Below are 22,858 nucleotides of genomic sequence, written 5' to 3' on the forward strand. Positions count from 1 at the left end.
TGACACTCATGGGCATTGAAATAGATTGAAAAAACGGGCGTTTGAGTTAATTTCTAGACTATTTCTATACAAATTCCACCGTATCCAATGACGTCATCGTTGCGTTCAAACAGAGTCGAGAGAGGATTTTTTCAAGATTTCCTCCCCCCATTTTGGACTCAAGAAGGGGTGAGTTTAGATTTTCCAAGATTGTATGACCCCCCAAAATGGGTTTCGGAAGGAATAGATTGCATTGACACTCATGGGTATTGAAATAGACTGAAAAAAAACGGGCGTTTGAGTTAGTTTCTAGACTATTTCTATACAAATTCAACCTTATCCAATGACGTCATTTTTGCGTTCAACCAGATTCGACAGAGGATCATCCTTTCTAAAAATAGATCATGACTCATCCTCTTTAAAAATAGAATTCGAAGAAAAACAATGAGTCACGGTCTATTTTTAGAAAGGGTGAGTCATGATCTATTTTTTGAATGATGACACATCATTCCCACAGAAAAGGGGAGATTGTTAATTTTTATTATGTCAAAAGACATAATAAAAATTAACAAATTTCTTTTTTTTATAACTTAGCCAGCCAGAAATTTTTTCCAGCCGACTCGACCTTCATTTGGCAAGACAGCACTATTTTTTTTAAGAATGGACTCTTCTTTACATTTTTCAAAATTCCCAGTTTTTCGCAACAGATGACTGTGAACTGTTCAAGAATGCAGATCCGTATACAAGATTTTCTGGAGAGCGATTCGAATTTGTTTAAAGTGGAGGATATTTACGTCATCGTTGCGTTCAAACAGTGTCGACAGAGGATGTTTTTCAAGATTTCCCCCCCCCATTTGGACTCATCAAGAGGTGAGTTTAGATTTTCCAAAATTGGATTTGACAGTGACCACCAAAATGGGTCTCGGAAGGAATAGAATGCTTTGACACTGATGGGTATTGAAATAGACTGAAAAAACGGGCGTTTGAGTTAGTTTCTAGACAGTTTCTGCACAAATTCCACCGTATCCAATGACGTCATTTTTGCGTTCAACCAGATTCGACAGAGGATCATCCTTTCTAAAAATAGATCATGACTCATCCTCTTTAAAAATAGAATTCGAAGAAAAACAATGAGTCACGGTCTATTTTTAGAAAGGGTGAGTCATGATCTATTTTTTGAATGATGACACATCATTCCCACAGAAAAGGGGAGATCGTTAATTTTTATTATGTCAAAAGACATAATAAAAATTAACAAATTTCTTTTTTTTATAACTTAGCCAGCCAGAAATTTTTTCCAGCCGACTCGACCTTCATTTGGCAAGACAGCACTATTTTTTTTAAGAATGGACTCTTCTTTACATTTTTCAAAATTCCCAGTTTTTCGCAACAGATGACTGTGAACTGTTCAAGAATGCAGATCCGTATACAAGATTTTCTAGAGAGCGATTCGAATTTGTTTAAAGTGGAGGATATTTACGTCATCGTTGCGTTCAAACAGTGTCGACAGAGGATATTTTTCAAGATTTCCTTCCCCTATTTTGGACTCATCAAGAGGTGAGTTTAAATTTTCCAAGATTTATGACCACCAAAATGGGTCTCGGAAGGAATAGAATGCATTGACACTCATGGGCATTGAAATAGACTGAAAAAACGGGCGTTTGAGTTAATTTCTAGACTATTTCTATACAAATTCGTCATCGTTGTATCCAATGACGTCATCGTTGCGTTCAAACAGAGTCGACAGAGGATCTTTTTCAAGATTTCCTCCCCCCCATTTTGGACTCATCAAGAGGTGAGTTTAGAATTTTCCAAGATTGGATGAGAGAGTGACCCCCGAAAATGGGTCTCGGGAGAAATAGAATGCATTGACACTCATGGGTATTGAAATAGACTGAAAAAAACGGGCGTTTGTGTTAGTTTCTCGAGTTTTTCTATACAAATTCCACCGTATCCAATGACGTCATCGTTGCTTTCAAACAGAGTCGACAGAGGATCTTTTTCAAGATTTCCTCCCCCCATTTTGGACTCATCAAGAGGTTAGTGTAGATTTTCCAAGATTCGATGAGAGAATGACACCCCAAAATGTGTCTCGGAAGGAATAGAATGCAATGACAATCATGGGTATTGAAATGGAGTAAGAAAAACGGGCGTTTGAGTTAGTTTCTAGACTGTTTCTGTACAAATTCCACCGTATCCAATGACGTCTTCGTTGCGTTCAAACAGAGTCCACAGAGGACTTTTTCAAGATTTCCTCCCCCCATTTTGGACTCATAAAGAGGTGAGCTTATCTTTTCCAAGATTCGATGAGAGAATGACACCCCAAAATGTGTCTCGGAAGGAATAGAATGCAATGACAATCATGGGTATTGAAATAGAGTAAGAAAAACGGGCGTTTGAGTTAGTTTCTAAACTATTTCGATACAAATTCCACCGTATCCAATGACGTCATCGTTGCGTTCAAACAGAGTCGACAGAGGATTTTTTCAAGATTTCCTCCCCCCATTTTGGACTGAAGAAGAGGTGAGTTTAGATTTTCCAAGATTGGATGACCCCCCAAAATGGGTTTCGGAAGGAATAGATTGCATTGACACTCATGGGTATTGAAATAGACTGAAAGAAAACGGGCGTTTGAGTTAGTTTCTAGACTATTTCTATACAAATTCAACCTTATCCAATGACGACATCGTTGCGTTCAAACAGAGTCGACAGAGGATTTTTTCAAGATTCTCTCCCCCCATTTTGGACTGATCAAGAGGTGAGTTTAGAATTTCCAAGATTGGATGAGAGAGTGCCCCCCAAAATGGGTCTCGGAAGGAATAGAATGAATTGACACTCGTGGGTATTGAAATAGGCTGAAAAAAACGGGCGTTTGAGTTAGTTTCTAGACTTTTTCTATGCAAATTCCACTGTATCCAATGACGTCATCGTTGCGTTCAAACAGAGTCGACAGAGGTTCTTTTTCAAGATTTCCTCCCCCCATTTTGGACTCATAAAGAGGTGAGTTTAGATTTTCCAAGATTCGATGAGAGAATGACACCCCAAAATGTGTCTCGGAAGGAATAGAATGCAATGACAATCATGGGTATTGAAATAGAGTAAGAAAAACGGGCATTTGAGTTAGTTTCTAGGCTATTTCTATACAAATTCCACCGTATCCAATGACGTCATCGTTGCGTTCAAACAGAGTCGAGAGAGGATTTTTTCAAGATTTCCTCCCCCCATTTTGGACTCAAGAAGGGGTGAGTTTAGATTTTCCAAGATTGGATGACCCCCCAAAATGGGTTTCGGAAGGAATAGATTGCATTGACACTCATGGGCATTGAAATAGATTGAAAAAACGGGCGTTTGAGTTAATTTCTAGACTATTTCTATACAAATTCCACCGTATCCAATGACGTCATCGTTGCGTTCAAACAGAGTCGAGAGAGGATTTTTTCAAGATTTCCTCCCCCCATTTTGGACTCAAGAAGGGGTGAGTTTAGATTTTCCAAGATTGTATGACCCCCCAAAATGGGTTTCGGAAGGAATAGATTGCATTGACACTCATGGGCATTGAAATAGATTGAAAAAACGGGCGTTTGAGTTAATTTCTAGACTATTTCTATACAAATTCCACCGTATCCAATGACGTCATCGTTGCGTTCAAACAGAGTCGAGAGAGGATTTTTTCAAGATTTCCTCCCCCCATTTTGGACTCAAGAAGGGGTGAGTTTAGATTTTCCAAGATTGTATGACCCCCCAAAATGGGTTTCGGAAGGAATAGATTGCATTGACACTCATGGGTATTGAAATAGACTGAAAAAAAACGGGCGTTTGAGTTAGTTTCTAGACTATTTCTATACAAATTCAACCTTATCCAATGACGTCATTTTTGCGTTCAACCAGATTCGACAGAGGATCATCCTTTCTAAAAATAGATCATGACTCATCCTCTTTAAAAATAGAATTCGAAGAAAAACAATGAGTCACGGTCTATTTTTAGAAAGGGTGAGTCATGATCTATTTTTTGAATGATGACACATCATTCCCACAGAAAAGGGGAGATTGTTAATTTTTATTATGTCAAAAGACATAATAAAAATTAACAAATTTCTTTTTTTTATAACTTAGCAAGCCAGAAAATTTTTCCAGCCGACTCGACCTTCATTTGGCAAGACAGCACTATTTTTTTTAAGAATGGACTCTTCTTTACATTTTTCAAAATTCCCAGTTTTTCGCAACAGATGACTGTGAACTGTTCAAGAATGCAGATCCGTATACAAGATTTTCTGGAGAGCGATTCGAATTTGTTTAAAGTGGAGGATATTTACGTCATCGTTGCGTTCAAACAGTGTCGACAGAGGATGTTTTTCAAGATTTCCCCCCCCCCCCCCTATTTGGACTCATCAAGAGGTGAGTTTAGATTTTCCAAAATTGGATTTGACAGTGACCACCAAAATGGGTCTCGGAAGGAATAGAATGCTTTGACACTGATGGGTATTGAAATAGACTGAAAAAACGGGCGTTTGAGTTAGTTTCTAGACTGTTTCTGCACAAATTCCACCGTATCCAATGACGTCATTTTTGCGTTCAACCAGATTCGACAGAGGATCATCCTTTCTAAAAATAGATCATGACTCATCCTCTTTAAAAATAGAATTCGAAGAAAAACAATGAGTCACGGTCTATTTTTAGAAAGGGTGAGTCATGATCTATTTTTTGAATGATGACACATCATTCCCACAGAAAAGGGGAGATCGTTAATTTTTATTATGTCAAAAGACATAATAAAAATTAACAAATTTCTTTTTTTTATAACTTAGCCAGCCAGAAATTTTTTCCAGCCGACTCGACCTTCATTTGGCAAGACAGCACTATTTTTTTTAAGAATGGACTCTTCTTTACATTTTTCAAAATTCCCAGTTTTTCGCAACAGATGACTGTGAACTGTTCAAGAATGCAGATCCGTATACAAGATTTTCTAGAGAGCGATTCGAATTTGTTTAAAGTGGAGGATATTTACGTCATCGTTGCGTTCAAACAGTGTCGACAGAGGATATTTTTCAAGATTTCCTTCCCCTATTTTGGACTCATCAAGAGGTGAGTTTAAATTTTCCAAGATTTATGACCACCAAAATGGGTCTCGGAAGGAATAGAATGCATTGACACTCATGGGCATAGAAATAGACTGAAAAAACGGGCGTTTGAGTTAATTTCTAGACTATTTCTATACAAATTCGTCATCGTTGTATCCAATGACGTCATCGTTGCGTTCAAACAGAGTCGACAGAGGATCTTTTTCAAGATTTCCTCCCCCCCATTTTGGACTCATCAAGAGGTGAGTTTAGAATTTTCCAAGATTGGATGAGAGAGTGACCCCCGAAAATGGGTCTCGGGAGAAATAGAATGCATTGACACTCATGGGTATTGAAATAGACTGAAAAAAACGGGCGTTTGTGTTAGTTTCTCGAGTTTTTCTATACAAATTCCACCGTATCCAATGACGTCATCGTTGCTTTCAAACAGAGTCGACAGAGGATCTTTTTCAAGATTTCCTCCCCCCATTTTGGACTCATCAAGAGGTTAGTGTAGATTTTCCAAGATTCGATGAGAGAATGACACCCCAAAATGTGTCTCGGAAGGAATAGAATGCAATGACAATCATGGGTATTGAAATGGAGTAAGAAAAACGGGCGTTTGAGTTAGCTTCTAGACTGTTTCTGTACAAATTCCACCGTATCCAATGACGTCTTCGTTGCGTTCAAACAGAGTCCACAGAGGACTTTTTCAAGATTTCCTCCCCCCATTTTGGACTCATAAAGAGGTGAGCTTATCTTTTCCAAGATTCGATGAGAGAATGACACCCCAAAATGTGTCTCGGAAGGAATAGAATGCAATGACAATCATGGGTATTGAAATAGAGTAAGAAAAACGGGCGTTTGAGTTAGTTTCTAAACTATTTCGATACAAATTCCACCGTATCCAATGACGTCATCGTTGCGTTCAAACAGAGTCGACAGAGGATTTTTTCAAGATTTCCTCCCCCCATTTTGGACTCAAGAAGAGGTGAGTTTAGATTTTCCAAGATTGGATGACCCCCCAAAATGGGTTTCGGAAGGAATAGATTGCATTGACACTCATGGGTATTGAAATAGACTGAAAGAAAACGGGCGTTTGAGTTAGTTTCTAGACTATTTCTATACAAATTCAACCTTATCCAATGACGACATCGTTGCGTTCAAACAGAGTCGACAGAGGATTTTTTCAAGATTCTCTCCCCCCATTTTGGACTGATCAAGAGGTGAGTTTAGAATTTCCAAGATTGGATGAGAGAGTGCCCCCCAAAATGGGTCTCGGAAGGAATAGAATGAATTGACACTCGTGGGTATTGAAATAGGCTGAAAAAAACGGGCGTTTGAGTTAGTTTCTAGACTTTTTCTATGCAAATTCCACTGTATCCAATGACGTCATCGTTGCGTTCAAACAGAGTCGACAGAGGTTCTTTTTCAAGATTTCCTCCCCCCATTTTGGACTCATAAAGAGGTGAGTTTAGATTTTCCAAGATTCGATGAGAGAATGACACCCTAAAATGTGTCTCGGAAGGAATAGAATGCAATGACAATCATGGGTATTGAAATAGAGTAAGAAAAACGGGCATTTGAGTTAGTTTCTAGGCTATTTCTATACAAATTCCACCGTATCCAATGACGTCATCGTTGCGTTCAAACAGAGTCGAGAGAGGATTTTTTTAGGATTTCCTCCCCCCATTTTGGACTCAAGAAGGGGTGAGTTTAGATTTTCCAAGATTGGATGACCCCCCAAAATGGGTTTCGGAAGGAATAGATTGCATTGACACTCATGGGCATTGAAATAGATTGAAAAAACGGGCGTTTGAGTTAATTTCTAGACTATTTCTATACAAATTCCACCGTATCCAATGACGTCATCGTTGCGTTCAAACAGAGTCGAGAGAGGATTTTTTCAAGATTTCCTCCCCCCATTTTGGACTCAAGAAGGGGTGAGTTTAGATTTTCCAAGATTGTATGACCCCCCAAAATGGGTTTCGGAAGGAATAGATTGCATTGACACTCATGGGCATTGAAATAGATTGAAAAAACGGGCGTTTGAGTTAATTTCTAGACTATTTCTATACAAATTCCACCGTATCCAATGACGTCATCGTTGCGTTCAAACAGAGTCGAGAGAGGATTTTTTCAAGATTTCCTCCCCCCATTTTGGACTCAAGAAGGGGTGAGTTTAGATTTTCCAAGATTGTATGACCCCCCAAAATGGGTTTCGGAAGGAATAGATTGCATTGACACTCATGGGTATTGAAATAGACTGAAAAAAAACGGGCGTTTGAGTTAGTTTCTAGACTATTTCTATACAAATTCAACCTTATCCAATGACGTCATTTTTGCGTTCAACCAGATTCGACAGAGGATCATCCTTTCTAAAAATAGATCATGACTCATCCTCTTTAAAAATAGAATTCGAAGAAAAACAATGAGTCACGGTCTATTTTTAGAAAGGGTGAGTCATGATCTATTTTTTGAATGATGACACATCATTCCCACAGAAAAGGGGAGATTGTTAATTTTTATTATGTCAAAAGACATAATAAAAATTAACAAATTTCTTTTTTTTATAACTTAGCCAGCCAGAAATTTTTTCCAGCCGACTCGACCTTCATTTGGCAAGACAGCACTATTTTTTTTAAGAATGGACTCTTCTTTACATTTTTCAAAATTCCCAGTTTTTCGCAACAGATGACTGTGAACTGTTCAAGAATGCAGATCCGTATACAAGATTTTCTGGAGAGCGATTCGAATTTGTTTAAAGTGGAGGATATTTACGTCATCGTTGCGTTCAAACAGTGTCGACAGAGGATGTTTTTCAAGATTTCCCCCCCCCCCTATTTGGACTCATCAAGAGGTGAGTTTAGATTTTCCAAAATTGGATTTGACAGTGACCACCAAAATGGGTCTCGGAAGGAATAGAATGCTTTGACACTGATGGGTATTGAAATAGACTGAAAAAACGGGCGTTTGAGTTAGTTTCTAGACTGTTTCTGCACAAATTCCACCGTATCCAATGACGTCATTTTTGCGTTCAACCAGATTCGACAGAGGATCATCCTTTCTAAAAATAGATCATGACTCATCCTCTTTAAAAATAGAATTCGAAGAAAAACAATGAGTCACGGTCTATTTTTAGAAAGGGTGAGTCATGATCTATTTTTTGAATGATGACACATCATTCCCACAGAAAAGGGGAGATCGTTAATTTTTATTATGTCAAAAGACATAATAAAAATTAACAAATTTCTTTTTTTTATAACTTAGCCAGCCAGAAATTTTTTCCAGCCGACTCGACCTTCATTTGGCAAGACAGCACTATTTTTTTTAAGAATGGACTCTTCTTTACATTTTTCAAAATTCCCAGTTTTTCGCAACAGATGACTGTGAACTGTTCAAGAATGCAGATCCGTATACAAGATTTTCTGGAGAGCGATTCGAATTTGTTTAAAGTGGAGGATATTTACGTCATCGTTGCGTTCAAACAGTGTCGACAGAGGATATTTTTCAAGATTTCCTCCCCCCATTTTGGACTCATCAAGAGGTTAGTTTAGATTTTCCAAGATTCGATGAGAGAGTGCCCCCCAAAATGGGTCTCGGAAGGAATAGAATGAATTGACACTCGTGGGTATTGAAATAGGCTGAAAAAAACGGGCGTTTGAGTTAGTTTCTAGACTTTTTCTATGCAAATTCCACTGTATCCAATGACGTCATCGTTGCGTTCAAACAGAGTCGACAGAGGTTCTTTTTCAAGATTTCCTCCCCCCATTTTGGACTCATAAAGAGGTGAGTTTAGATTTTCCAAGATTCGATGAGAGAATGACACCCTAAAATGTGTCTCGGAAGGAATAGAATGCAATGACAATCATGGGTATTGAAATAGAGTAAGAAAAACGGGCATTTGAGTTAGTTTCTAGGCTATTTCTATACAAATTCCACCGTATCCAATGACGTCATCGTTGCGTTCAAACAGAGTCGAGAGAGGATTTTTTTAGGATTTCCTCCCCCCATTTTGGACTCAAGAAGGGGTGACTTTAGATTTTCCAAGATTGGATGACCCCCCAAAATGGGTTTCGGAAGGAATAGATTGCATTGACACTCATGGGCATTGAAATAGATTGAAAAAACGGGCGTTTGAGTTAATTTCTAGACTATTTCTCTACAAATTCCACCGTATCCAATGACGTCATCGTTGCGTTCAAACAGAGTCGAGAGAGGATTTTTTCAAGATTTCCTCCCCCCATTTTGGACTCAAGAAGGGGTGAGTTTAGATTTTCCAAGATTGTATGACCCCCCAAAATGGGTTTCGGAAGGAATAGACTGCATTGACACTCATGGGCATTGAAATAGATTGAAAAAACGGGCGTTTGAGTTAATTTCTAGACTATTTCTATACAAATTCCACCGTATCCAATGACGTCATCGTTGCGTTCAAACAGAGTCGAGAGAGGATTTTTTCAAGATTTCCTCCCCCCATTTTGGACTCAAGAAGGGGTGAGTTTAGATTTTCCAAGATTGTATGACCCCCCAAAATGGGTTTCGGAAGGAATAGATTGCATTGACACTCATGGGTATTGAAATAGACTGAAAAAAAACGGGCGTTTGAGTTAGTTTCTAGACTATTTCTATACAAATTCAACCTTATCCAATGACGTCATTTTTGCGTTCAACCAGATTCGACAGAGGATCATCCTTTCTAAAAATAGATCATGACTCATCCTCTTTAAAAATAGAATTCGAAGAAAAACAATGAGTCACGGTCTATTTTTAGAAAGGGTGAGTCATGATCTATTTTTTGAATGATGACACATCATTCCCACAGAAAAGGGGAGATTGTTAATTTTTATTATGTCAAAAGACATAATAAAAATTAACAAATTTCTTTTTTTTATAACTTAGCCAGCCAGAAATTTTTTCCAGCCGACTCGACCTTCATTTGGCAAGACAGCACTATTTTTTTTAAGAATGGACTCTTCTTTACATTTTTCAAAATTCCCAGTTTTTCGCAACAGATGACTGTGAACTGTTCAAGAATGCAGATCCGTATACAAGATTTTCTGGAGAGCGATTCGAATTTGTTTAAAGTGGAGGATATTTACGTCATCGTTGCGTTCAAACAGTGTCGACAGAGGATGTTTTTCAAGATTTCCCCCCCCCCCTATTTGGACTCATCAAGAGGTGAGTTTAGATTTTCCAAAATTGGATTTGACAGTGACCACCAAAATGGGTCTCGGAAGGAATAGAATGCTTTGACACTGATGGGTATTGAAATAGACTGAAAAAACGGGCGTTTGAGTTAGTTTCTAGACTGTTTCTGCACAAATTCCACCGTATCCAATGACGTCATTTTTGCGTTCAACCAGATTCGACAGAGGATCATCCTTTCTAAAAATAGATCATGACTCATCCTCTTTAAAAATAGAATTCGAAGAAAAACAATGAGTCACGGTCTATTTTTAGAAAGGGTGAGTCATGATCTATTTTTTGAATGATGACACATCATTCCCACAGAAAAGGGGAGATCGTTAATTTTTATTATGTCAAAAGACATAATAAAAATTAACAAATTTCTTTTTTTTATAACTTAGCCAGCCAGAAATTTTTTCCAGCCGACTCGACCTTCATTTGGCAAGACAGCACTATTTTTTTTAAGAATGGACTCTTCTTTACATTTTTCAAAATTCCCAGTTTTTCGCAACAGATGACTGTGAACTGTTCAAGAATGCAGATCCGTATACAAGATTTTCTGGAGAGCGATTCGAATTTGTTTAAAGTGGAGGATATTTACGTCATCGTTGCGTTCAAACAGTGTCGACAGAGGATATTTTTCAAGATTTCCTCCCCCCATTTTGGACTCATCAAGAGGTTAGTTTAGATTTTCCAAGATTCGATGAGAGAATGACACCCCAAAATGTGTCTCGGAAGGAATAGAATGCAATGACAATCATGGGTATTGAAATAGAGTAAGAAAAACGGGCGTTTGAGATAGTTTCTAGACTATTTCTATACAAATTCCACCGTATCCAATGACGTCATCGTTGCGTTCAAACAGAGTCGAGAGAGGATTTTTTCAAGATTTCCTCCCCCCATTTTGGACTCATCAAGAGGTGAGTTTAGAATTTCCAAGATTGGATGACCCCCGAAAATGGGTTTCGGAAGGAATAGATTGCATTGACACTCATGGGTATTGAAATAGACTGAAAGAAAACGGGCGTTTGAGTTAGTTTCTAGACTATTTCTATACAAATTCAACCTTATCCAATGACGTCATCGTTGCGTTCAAACAGAGTCGACAGAGGATTTTTTCAAGATTCTCTCCCCCCATTTTGGACTGATCAAGAGGTGAGTTTAGAATTTCCAAGATTGGATGACCCCCCAAAATGGGTTTCGGAAGGAATAGATTGCATTGACACTCATGGGTATTGAAATAGACTGAAAAAAAACGGGCGTTTGAGTTAGTTTCTAGACTGTTTCTGTACAAATTCCACCGTATCCAATGACGTCTTCGTTGCGTTCAAACAGAGTCCACAGAGGACTTTTTCAAGATTTCCACCCCCTATTTTGGACTCATAAAGAGGTGAGTTTAGATTTCCAAGATTGGATGAGAGAGTGACCCCCCAAAATGGGTCTCGGAAGGAATAGAATGCATTGACACACCTGGGTATTGAAATAGACTGAAAAAAACGGGCGTATGAGTTAGTTTCTAGACTATTTCTGTAAAATTCCACCGTATCCAATGACGTCATCGTTGCGTTCAAACAGTGTCGACAGAGGATATTTTTCAAGATTTCCTCCCCCCATTTTGGATTCATCAAGAGGTTAGTTTAGATTTTCCAAGATTCGATGAGAGAATGACACCCCAAAATGTGTCTCGGAAGGAATAGAATGCAATGACAATCATGGGTATTGAAATGGAGTAAGAAAAACGGGCGTTTGAGTTAGTTTCTAGACTGTTTCTGTACAAATTCCACCGTATCCAATGACGTCTTCGTTGCGTTCAAACAGAGTCCACAGAGGACTTTTTCAAGATTTCCTCCCCCCATTTTGGACTCATAAAGAGGTGAGCTTATCTTTTCCAAGATTCGATGAGAGAATGACACCCCAAAATGTGTCTCGGAAGGAATAGAATGCAATGACAATCATGGGTATTGAAATAGAGTAAGAAAAACGGGCGTTTGAGTTAGTTTCTAAACTATTTCGATACAAATTCCACCGTATCCAATGACGTCATCGTTGCGTTCAAACAGAGTCGACAGAGGATTTTTTCAAGATTCTCTCCCCCCATTTTGGACTGATCAAGAGGTGAGTTTAGAATTTCCAAGATTGGATGAGAGAGTGCCCCCCAAAATGGGTCTCGGAAGGAATAGAATGAATTGACACTCGTGGGTATTGAAATAGGCTGAAAAAAACGGGCGTTTGAGTTAGTTTCTAGACTTTTTCTATGCAAATTCCACTGTATCCAATGACGTCATCGTTGCGTTCAAACAGAGTCGACAGAGGTTCTTTTTCAAGATTTCCTCCCCCCATTTTGGACTCATAAAGAGGTGAGTTTAGATTTTCCAAGATTCGATGAGAGAATGACACCCTAAAATGTGTCTCGGAAGGAATAGATTGCAATGACAATCATGGGTATTGAAATAGAGTAAGAAAAACGGGCATTTGAGTTAGTTTCTAGGCTATTTCTATACAAATTCCACCGTATCCAATGACGTCATCGTTGCGTTCAAACAGAGTCGAGAGAGGATTTTTTTAGGATTTCCTCCCCCCATTTTGGACTCAAGAAGGGGTGAGTTTAGATTTTCCAAGATTGGATGACCCCCCAAAATGGGTTTCGGAAGGAATAGATTGCATTGACACTCATGGGCATTGAAATAGATTGAAAAAACGGGCGTTTGAGTTAATTTCTAGACTATTTCTATACAAATTCCACCGTATCCAATGACGTCATCGTTGCGTTCAAACAGAGTCGAGAGAGGATTTTTTCAAGATTTCCTCCCCCCATTTTGGACTCAAGAAGGGGTGAGTTTAGATTTTCCAAGATTGTATGACCCCCCAAAATGGGTTTCGGAAGGAATAGATTGCATTGACACTCATGGGTATTGAAATAGACTGAAAAAAATCGGGCGTTTGAGTTAGTTTCTAGACTATTTCTATACAAATTCAACCTTATCCAATGACGTCATTTTTGCGTTCAACCAGATTCGACAGAGGATCATCCTTTCTAAAAATAGATCATGACTCATCCTCTTTAAAAATAGAATTCGAAGAAAAACAATGAGTCACGGTCTATTTTTAGAAAGGGTGAGTCATGATCTATTTTTTGAATGATGACACATCATTCCCACAGAAAAGGGGAGATTGTTAATTTTTATTATGTCAAAAGACATAATAAAAATTAACAAATTTCTTTTTTTTATAACTTAGCCAGCCAGAAATTTTTTCCAGCCGACTCGACCTTCATTTGGCAAGACAGCACTATTTTTTTTAAGAATGGACTCTTCTTTACATTTTTCAAAATTCCCAGTTTTTCGCAACAGATGACTGTGAACTGTTCAAGAATGCAGATCCGTATACAAGATTTTCTGGAGAGCGATTCGAATTTGTTTAAAGTGGAGGATATTTACGTCATCGTTGCGTTCAAACAGTGTCGACAGAGGATATTTTTCAAGATTTCCTTCCCCTATTTTGGATTCATCAAGAGGTGAGTTTAGATTTTCCAAAATTGGATTTGACAGTGACCACCAAAATGGGTCTCGGAAGGAATAGAATGCTTTGACACTGATGGGTATTGAAATAGACTGAAAAAACGGGCGTTTGAGTTAGTTTCTAGACTGTTTCTGCACAAATTCCACCGTATCCAATGACGTCATTTTTGCGTTCAACCAGATTCGACAGAGGATCATCCTTTCTAAAAATAGATCATGACTCATCCTCTTTAAAAATAGAATTCGAAGAAAAACAATGAGTCACGGTCTATTTTTAGAAAGGGTGAGTCATGATCTATTTTTTGAATGATGACACATCATTCCCACAGAAAAGGGGAGATCGTTAATTTTTATTATGTCAAAAGACATAATAAAAATTAACAAATTTCTTTTTTTTATAACTTAGCCAGCCAGAAATTTTTTCCAGCCGACTCGACCTTCATTTGGCAAGACAGCACTATTTTTTTTAAGAATGGACTCTTCTTTACATTTTTCAAAATTCCCAGTTTTTCGCAACAGATGACTGTGAACTGTTCAAGAATGCAGATCCGTATACAAGATTTTCTGGAGAGCGATTCGAATTTGTTTAAAGTGGAGGATATTTACGTCATCGTTGCGTTCAAACAGTGTCGACAGAGGATATTTTTCAAGATTTCCTCCCCCCATTTTGGACTCATCAAGAGGTTAGTTTAGATTTTCCAAGATTCGATGAGAGAATGACACCCCAAAATGTGTCTCGGAAGGAATAGAATGCAATGACAATCATGGGTATTGAAATGGAGTAAGAAAAACGGGCGTTTGAGTTAGTTTCTAGACTGTTTCTGTACAAATTCCACCGTATCCAATGACGTCTTCGTTGCGTTCAAACAGAGTCCACAGAGGACTTTTTCAAGATTTCCTCCCCCCATTTTGGACTCATAAAGAGGTGAGTTTAGATTTTCCAAGATTCGATGAGAGAATGACACCCCAAAATGTGTCTCGGAAGGAATAGAATGCAATGACAATCATGGGTATTGAAATAGAGTAAGAAAAACGGGCGTTTGAGATAGTTTCTAGACTATTTCTATACAAATTCCACCGTATCCAATGACGTCATCGTTGCGTTCAAACAGAGTCGAGAGAGGATTTTTTCAAGATTTCCTCCCCCCATTTTGGACTCATCAAGAGGTGAGTTTAGAATTTCCAAGATTGGATGACCCCCGAAAATGGGTTTCGGAAGGAATAGATTGCATTGACACTCATGGGTATTGAAATAGACTGAAAGAAAACGGGCGTTTGAGTTAGTTTCTAGACTATTTCTATACAAATTCAACCTTATCCAATGACGTCATCGTTGCGTTCAAACAGAGTCGACAGAGGATTTTTTCAAGATTCTCTCCCCCCATTTTGGACTGATCAAGAGGTGAGTTTAGAATTTCCAAGATTGGATGACCCCCCAAAATGGGTTTCGGAAGGAATAGATTGCATTGACACTCATGGGTATTGAAATAGACTGAAAAAAAACGGGCGTTTGAGTTAGTTTCTAGACTGTTTCTGTACAAATTCCACCGTATCCAATGACGTCTTCGTTGCGTTCAAACAGAGTCCACAGAGGACTTTTTCAAGATTTCCACCCCCTATTTTGGACTCATAAAGAGGTGAGTTTAGATTTCCAAGATTGGATGAGAGAGTGACCCCCCAAAATGGGTTTCGGAAGGAATAGATTGCATTGACACTCATGGGTATTGAAATAGACTGAAAAAACGGGCGTTTGAGTTAGTTTCTAGACTGTTTCTGCACAAATTCCACCGTATCCAAAGACGTCATTTTTGCGTTCAACCAGATTCGACAGAGGATCATCCTTTCTAAAAATAGATCATGACTCATCCTCTTTAAAAATAGAATTCGAAGAAAAAAATGAGTCACGGTCTTTTTTTAGAAAGGGTGAGTCATGATCTATTTTTTGAATGATGACACACCATTCCCACAGAAAAGGGGAGATCGTTAATTTTTATTATGTCAAAAGACATAATAAAAATTAACAAATTTTTTTTTTATAACTTAGCCAGCCAGAAATTTTTTCCAGCCGACTCGACCTTCATTTGGCAAGACAGCACTATTTTTTTTAAGAATGGACTCTTCTTTACATTTTTCAAAATTCCCAGTTTTTCGCAACAGATGACTGTGAACTGTTCAAGAATGCAGATCCGTATACAAGATTTTCTGGAGAGCGATTCGAATTTGTTTAAAGTGGAGGATATTTACGTCATCGTTGCGTTCAAACAGTGTCGACAGAGGATATTTTTCAAGATTTCCTCCCCCCCCCATTTTGGACTCATCAAGAGGTGAGTTTAGAATTTTCCAAGATTGGATGAGAGAGTGATCCCCGAAAATGGGTCTCGGGAGAAATAGAATGCATTCACACTCATGGGTATTGAAATAGACTGAAAAAAACGGGCGTTTGTGTTAGTTTCTCGAGTTTTTCTATACAAATTCCACCGTATCCAATGACGTCATCGTTGCTTTCAAACAGAGTCGACAGAGGATCTTTTTCAAGATTTCCTCCCCCCATTTTGGACTCATCAAGAGGTTAGCTTAGATTTTCCAAGTTTCGATGAGAGAATGACACCCCAAAATGTGTCTCGGAAGGAATAGAATGCAATGACAATCATGGGTATTGAAATGGAGTAAGAAAAACGGGCGTTTGAGTTAGTTTCTAGACTGTTTCTGTACAAATTCCACCGTATCCAATGACGTCTTCGTTGCGTTCAAACAGAGTCCACAGAGGACTTTTTCAAGATTTCCTCCCCCCATTTTGGACTCATAAAGAGGTGAGTTTAGATTTTCCAAGATTCGATGAGAGAATGACACCCCAAAATGTGTCTCGGAAGGAATAGAATGCAATGACAATCATGGGTATTGAAATAGAGTAAGAAAAACGGGCGTTTGAGATAGTTTCTAGACTATTTCTATACAAATTCCACCGTATCCAATGACGTCATCGTTGCGTTCAAACAGAGTCGAGAGAGGATTTTTTCAAGATTTCCTCCCCCCATTTTGGACTCATCAAGAGGTGAGTTTAGATTTTCCAAGATTGGATGACCCCCCAAAATGGGTTTCGGAAGGAATAGATTGCATTGACACTCATGGGTATTGAAATAGACTGAAAAAAACGGGCGTTTGAGTTAGTTTCTAAACTATTTCGATACAAATTCCACCGTATCCAATGACGTCATCGTTGCGTTCAAACAGAGTCGACAGAGGATCTTTTTCAAGATTTCCTCCCCCCATTTTGGACTCAAGAAGAGGTGAGTTTAGATTTTCCAAGATTGGATGACCCCCCAAAATGGGTTTCGGAAGGAATAGATTGCATTGACACTCATGGGTATTGAAATAGACTGAAAGAAAACGGGCGTTTGAGTTAGTTTCTAGACTATTTCTATACAAATTCAACCTTATCCAATGACGTCATCGTTGCGTTCAAACAGATTCGACAGAGGATTTTTTCAAGATTCTCTCCCCCCATTTTGGACTGATCAAGAGGTGAGTTTAGAATTTCCAAGATTGGATGACCCCCCAAAATGGGTTTCGGAAGGAATAGATTGCATTGACACTCATGGGTATTGAAATAGACTGAAAAAAAACGGGCGTTTGAGTTAGTTTCTAGACTGTTTCTGTACAAATTCCACCGTATCCAATGACGTCTTCGTTGCGTTCAAACAGAGTCCACAGAGGACTTTTTCAAGATTTCCTCCCCCCATTTTGGACTCATAAAGAGGTGAGTTTAGATTTCCAAGATTGGATGAGAGAGTGACCCCCCAAAATGGGTCTCGGAAGGAATAGAATGCATTGACACACCTGGGTATTGAAATAGACTGAAAAAAACGGGCGTATGAGTTAGTTTCTAGAATATTTCTGTAAAATTCCACCGTATCCAATGACGTCATCGTTGCGTTCAAACAGAGTCGACAGAGGATATTTTTCAAGATTTCCTCCCCCCATTTTGCACTCAACAAGAGGTGAGTTAAGATTTTCCAAGATTGGATGACCCCCTAAAATGGGTTTCGGAGGGAATAGATTGCACTGACACTCATGGGTATTGAAATAGACTGAAAAGAACGGGCGTTTGAGTTAGTTTCTAGACTATTTCTATACAAATTCCACCGTATACAAAGACGTCATCGTTGCGTTCAAACAGAGTCGACAGAGGATCTTTTTCAAGGTTTCCTCCCTCCCATTTTGGACTCATCAAGAGGTGAGTTTAGAATTTTCCAAGATTGGATGAGAGTTTGACCCCCCAAAATGGGTCTCGGAAGGAATAGAATGCATTGACACTCATGGGTATTGAAATAGGCTGAACAAAACGGGCGTTTGAGTTAGTTTCTCGAGTTTTTCTATAAAAATTCCACCGTATCCAATGACGTCATCGTTGCTTTCAAACAGAGTCGACAGAGGATCTTTTTCAAGATTTCCTCCCCCCATTTTGGACTCATCAAGAGGTGAGTTTAGATTTTCCAAGATTGGATGAGAGAGTGACTCCCGAAAATGGGTCTCTTGAGAAATAGAATGCATTGACACTCATGGGTATTGAAATAGACTGAAAAAAACGGGCGTTTGAGTTAGTTTCTCGAGTTTTTCTATACAAATTCCACCGTATCCAATGACATCATGGTTGCTTTCAAACAGAGTCGACAGAGGATCTTTTTCAAGATTTCCTCCCCCCATTTTGGACTCATCAAGAGGTGAGTTTAGATTTTCCAAGATTGGATGAGAGAGTGACCCCTCAAAATGGGTCTCGGAAGGAACAGAATGCTTTGACACTAATGGGTATTGAAATAGACTGAAAAAACGGGCGTTTGAGTTAGTTTCTAGACTGTTTCTGCACAAATTCCACCGTATCCAAAGACGTCATTTTTGCGTTCAACCAGATTCGACAGAGGATCATCCTTTCTAAAAATAGATCATGACTCATCCTCTTTAAAAATAGAATTCGAAGAAAAAAATGAGTCACGGTCTTTTTTTAGAAAGGGTGAGTCATGATCTATTTTTTGAATGATGACACACCATTCCCACAGAAAAGGGGAGATCGTTAATTTTTATTATGTCAAAAGACATAATAAAAATTAACAAATTTTTTTTTTTTATAACTTAGCCAGCCAGAAATTTTTTCCAGCCGACTCGACCTTCATTTGGCAAGACAGCACTATTTTTTTTAAGAATGGACTCTTCTTTACATTTTTCAAAATTCCCAGTTTTTCGCAACAGATGACTGTGAACTGTTCAAGAATGCAGATCCGTATACAAGATTTTCTGGAGAGCGATTCGAATTTGTTTAAAGTGGAGGATATTTACGTCATCGTTGCGTTCAAACAGTGTCGACAGAGGATATTTTTCAAGATTTCCTTCCCCTATTTTGGATTCATCAAGAGGTGAGTTTAAATTTTCCAAGATTTATGACCACCAAAATGGGTCTCGGAAGAAATAGAATGCATTGACACTCATGGGCATAGAAATAGACTGAAAAAACGGGCGTTTGAGTTAATTTCTAGACTATTTCTATACAAATTCCACCGTATCCAATGACGTCATCGTTGCGTTCAAACAGAGTCGACAGAGGATCTTTTTCAAGATTTCCTCCCCCCCCCATTTTGGACTCATCAAGAGGTGAGTTTAGAATTTTCCAAGATTGGATGAGAGAGTGACCCCCGAAAATGGGTCTCGGGAGAAATAGAATGCATTGACACTCATGGGTATTGAAATAGACTGAAAAAAACGGGCGTTTGTGTTAGTTTCTCGAGTTTTTCTATACAAATTCCACCGTATCCAATGACGTCATCGTTGCTTTCAAACAGAGTCGACAGAGGATCTTTTTCAAGATTTCCTCCCCCCATTTTGGACTCATCAAGAGGTTAGTTTAGATTTTCCAAGTTTCGATGAGAGAATGACACCCCAAAATGTGTCTCGGAAGGAAAGAATGCAATGACAATCATGGGTATTGAAATGGAGTAAGAAAAACGGGCGTTTGAGTTAGTTTCTAGACTGTTTCTGTACAAATTCCACCGTATCCAATGACGTCTTCGTTGCGTTCAAACAGAGTCGAGAGAGGATTTTTTCAAGATTTCCTCCCCCCATTTTGGACTCATCAAGAGGTGAGTTTAGATTTTCCAAGATTGGATGACCCCCCAAAATGGGTTTCGGAAGGAATAGATTGCATTGACACTCATGGGTATTGAAATAGACTGAAAAAAACGGGCGTTTGAGTTAGTTTCTAAACTATTTCGATACAAATTCCACCGTATCCAATGACGTCATCGTTGCGTTCAAACAGAGTCGACAGAGGATCCTGTTCAAGATTTCCTCCCCCCATTTTGGACTCAAGAAGAGGTGAGTTTAGATTTTCCAAGATTGGATGACCCCCCAAAATGGGTTTCGGAAGGAATAGATTGCATTGACACTCATGGGTATTGAAATAGACTGAAAGAAAACGGGCGTTTGAGTTAGTTTCTAGACTATTTCTATACAAATTCAACCTTATCCAATGACGTCATCGTTGCGTTCAAACAGAGTCGACAGAGGATTTTTTCAAGATTCTCTCCCCCCATTTTGGACTGATCAAGAGGTGAGTTTAGAATTTCCAAGATTGGATGACCCCCCAAAATGGGTTTCGGAAGGAATAGATTGCATTGACACTCATGGGTATTGAAATAGACTGAAAAAAAACGGGCGTTTGAGTTAGTTTCTAGACTGTTTCTGTACAAATTCCACCGTATCCAATGACGTCTTCGTTGCGTTCAAACAGAGTCCACAGAGGACTTTTTCAAGATTTCCTCCCCCCATTTTGGACTCATAAAGAGGTGAGTTTAGATTTCCAAGATTGGATGAGAGAGTGACCTCCCAAAATGGGTCTCGGAAGGAATAGAATGCATTGACACACCTGGGTATTGAAATAGACTGAAAAAAACGGGCGTATGAGTTAGTTTCTAGAATATTTCTGTAAAATTCCACCGTATCCAATGACGTCATCGTTGCGTTCAAACAGAGTCGACAGAGGATATTTTTCAAGATTTCCTCCCCCCATTTTGCACTCAACAAGAGGTGAGTTAAGATTTTCCAAGATTGGATGACCCCCTAAAATGGGTTTCGGAGGGAATAGATTGCATTGACACTCATGGGTATTGAAATAGACTGAAAAGAACGGGCGTTTGAGTTAGTTTCTAGACTATTTCTATACAAATTCCACCGTATACAAAGACGTCATCGTTGCGTTCAAACAGAGTCGACAGAGGATCTTTTTCAAGGTTTCCTCCCTCCCATTTTGGACTCATCAAGAGGTGAGTTTAGAATTTTCCAAGATTGGATGAGAGTTTGACCCCCCAAAATGGGTCTCGGAAGGAATAGAATGCATTGACACTCATGGGTATTGAAATAGGCTGAACAAAACGGGCGTTTGAGTTAGTTTCTCGAGTTTTTCTATAAAAATTCCACCGTATCCAATGACGTCATCGTTGCTTTCAAACAGAGTCGACAGAGGATCTTTTTCAAGATTTCCTCCCCCCATTTTGGACTCATCAAGAGGTGAGTTTAGATTTTCCAAGATTGGATGAGAGAGTGACTCCCGAAAATGGGTCTCTTGAGAAATAGAATGCATTGACACTCATGGGTATTGAAATAGACTGAAAAAAACGGGCGTTTGAGTTAGTTTCTCGAGTTTTTCTATACAAATTCCACCGTATCCAATGACGTCATGGTTGCTTTCAAACAGAGTCGACAGAGGATCTTTTTCAAGATTTCCTCCCCCCATTTTGGACTCATCAAGAGGTGAGTTTAGATTTTCCAAGATTGGATGAGAGAGTGACCCCTCAAAATGGGTCTCGGAAGGAACAGAATGCTTTGACACTGATGGGTATTGAAATAGACTGAAAAAACGGGCGTTTGAGTTAGTTTCTAGACTGTTTCTGCACAAATTCCACCGTATCCAATGACGTCATTTTTGCGTTCAACCAGATTCGACAGAGGATCATCCTTTCTAAAAATAGATCATGACTCATCCTCTTTAAAAATAGAATTCGAAGAAAAACAATGAGTCACGGTCTTTTTTTAGAAAGGGTGAGTCATGATCTATTTTTTGAATGATGACACACCATTCCCACAGAAAAGGGGAGATCGTTAATTTTTATTATGTCAAAAGACATAATAAAAATTAACAAATTTCTTTTTTTTATAACTTAGCCAGCCAGAAATTTTTTCCAGCCGACTCGACCTTCATTTGGCAAGACAGCACTATTTTTTTTAAGAATGGACTCTTCTTTACATTTTTCAAAATTCCCAGTTTTTCGCAACAGATGACTGTGAACTGTTCAAGAATGCAGATCCGTATACAAGATTTTCTGGAGAGCGATTCGAATTTGTTTAAAGTGGAGGATATTTACGTCATCGTTGCGTTCAAACAGTGTCGAAAGAGGATATTTTTCAAGATTTCCTTCCCCTATTTTGGACTCATCAAGAGGTGAGTTTAAATTTTCCAAGATTTATGACCACCAAAATGGGTCTCGGAAGGAATAGAATGCATTGACACTCATGGGCATTGAAATAGACTGAAAAAACGGGCGTTTGAGTTAATTTCTAGACTATTTCTATACAAATTCCACCGTATCCAATGACGTAATCGTTGCGTTCAAACAGAGTCGATAGAGGATCTTTTTCAAGATTTGGTCCCCCCATTTTGGACTCATCAGGAGGTGAGTTTAGATTTTCCAAGATTGGATGAGAGAGTGACCCCCCAAAATGGGTCTCGGAAGGAATAGAATGCATTGACACTCCTGGGTATTGAAATAGACTGAAAAAAACGAACGTATGAGTTAGTTTCTAGACTGTTTCTGTACAAATTCCCCCGTATCCAATGACGTCATCATTGCGTTCAAACAGAGTCGACAGAGGATCTATTTCAAGATTTCCTCCCCCCATTTTGCACTCAACAAGAGGTGAGTTTAGATTTTCCAAGATTGGATGACCCCCTAAAATGGGTTTCGGAGGGAATAGATTGCATTGACACTCATGGGTATTGAAATAGACTGAAAAGAACGGGCGTTAGAGTTAGTTTCTAGACTATTTCTTTACAAATTCCACCGTATACAA

This window comes from Stegodyphus dumicola, chromosome 5 (genome assembly GCF_044657685.1).
Source record: "Stegodyphus dumicola isolate Sdum_Otavi_A_Nest chromosome 5, ASM4465768v1".
NCBI lineage: Eukaryota > Metazoa > Arthropoda > Arachnida > Araneae > Eresidae > Stegodyphus > Stegodyphus dumicola.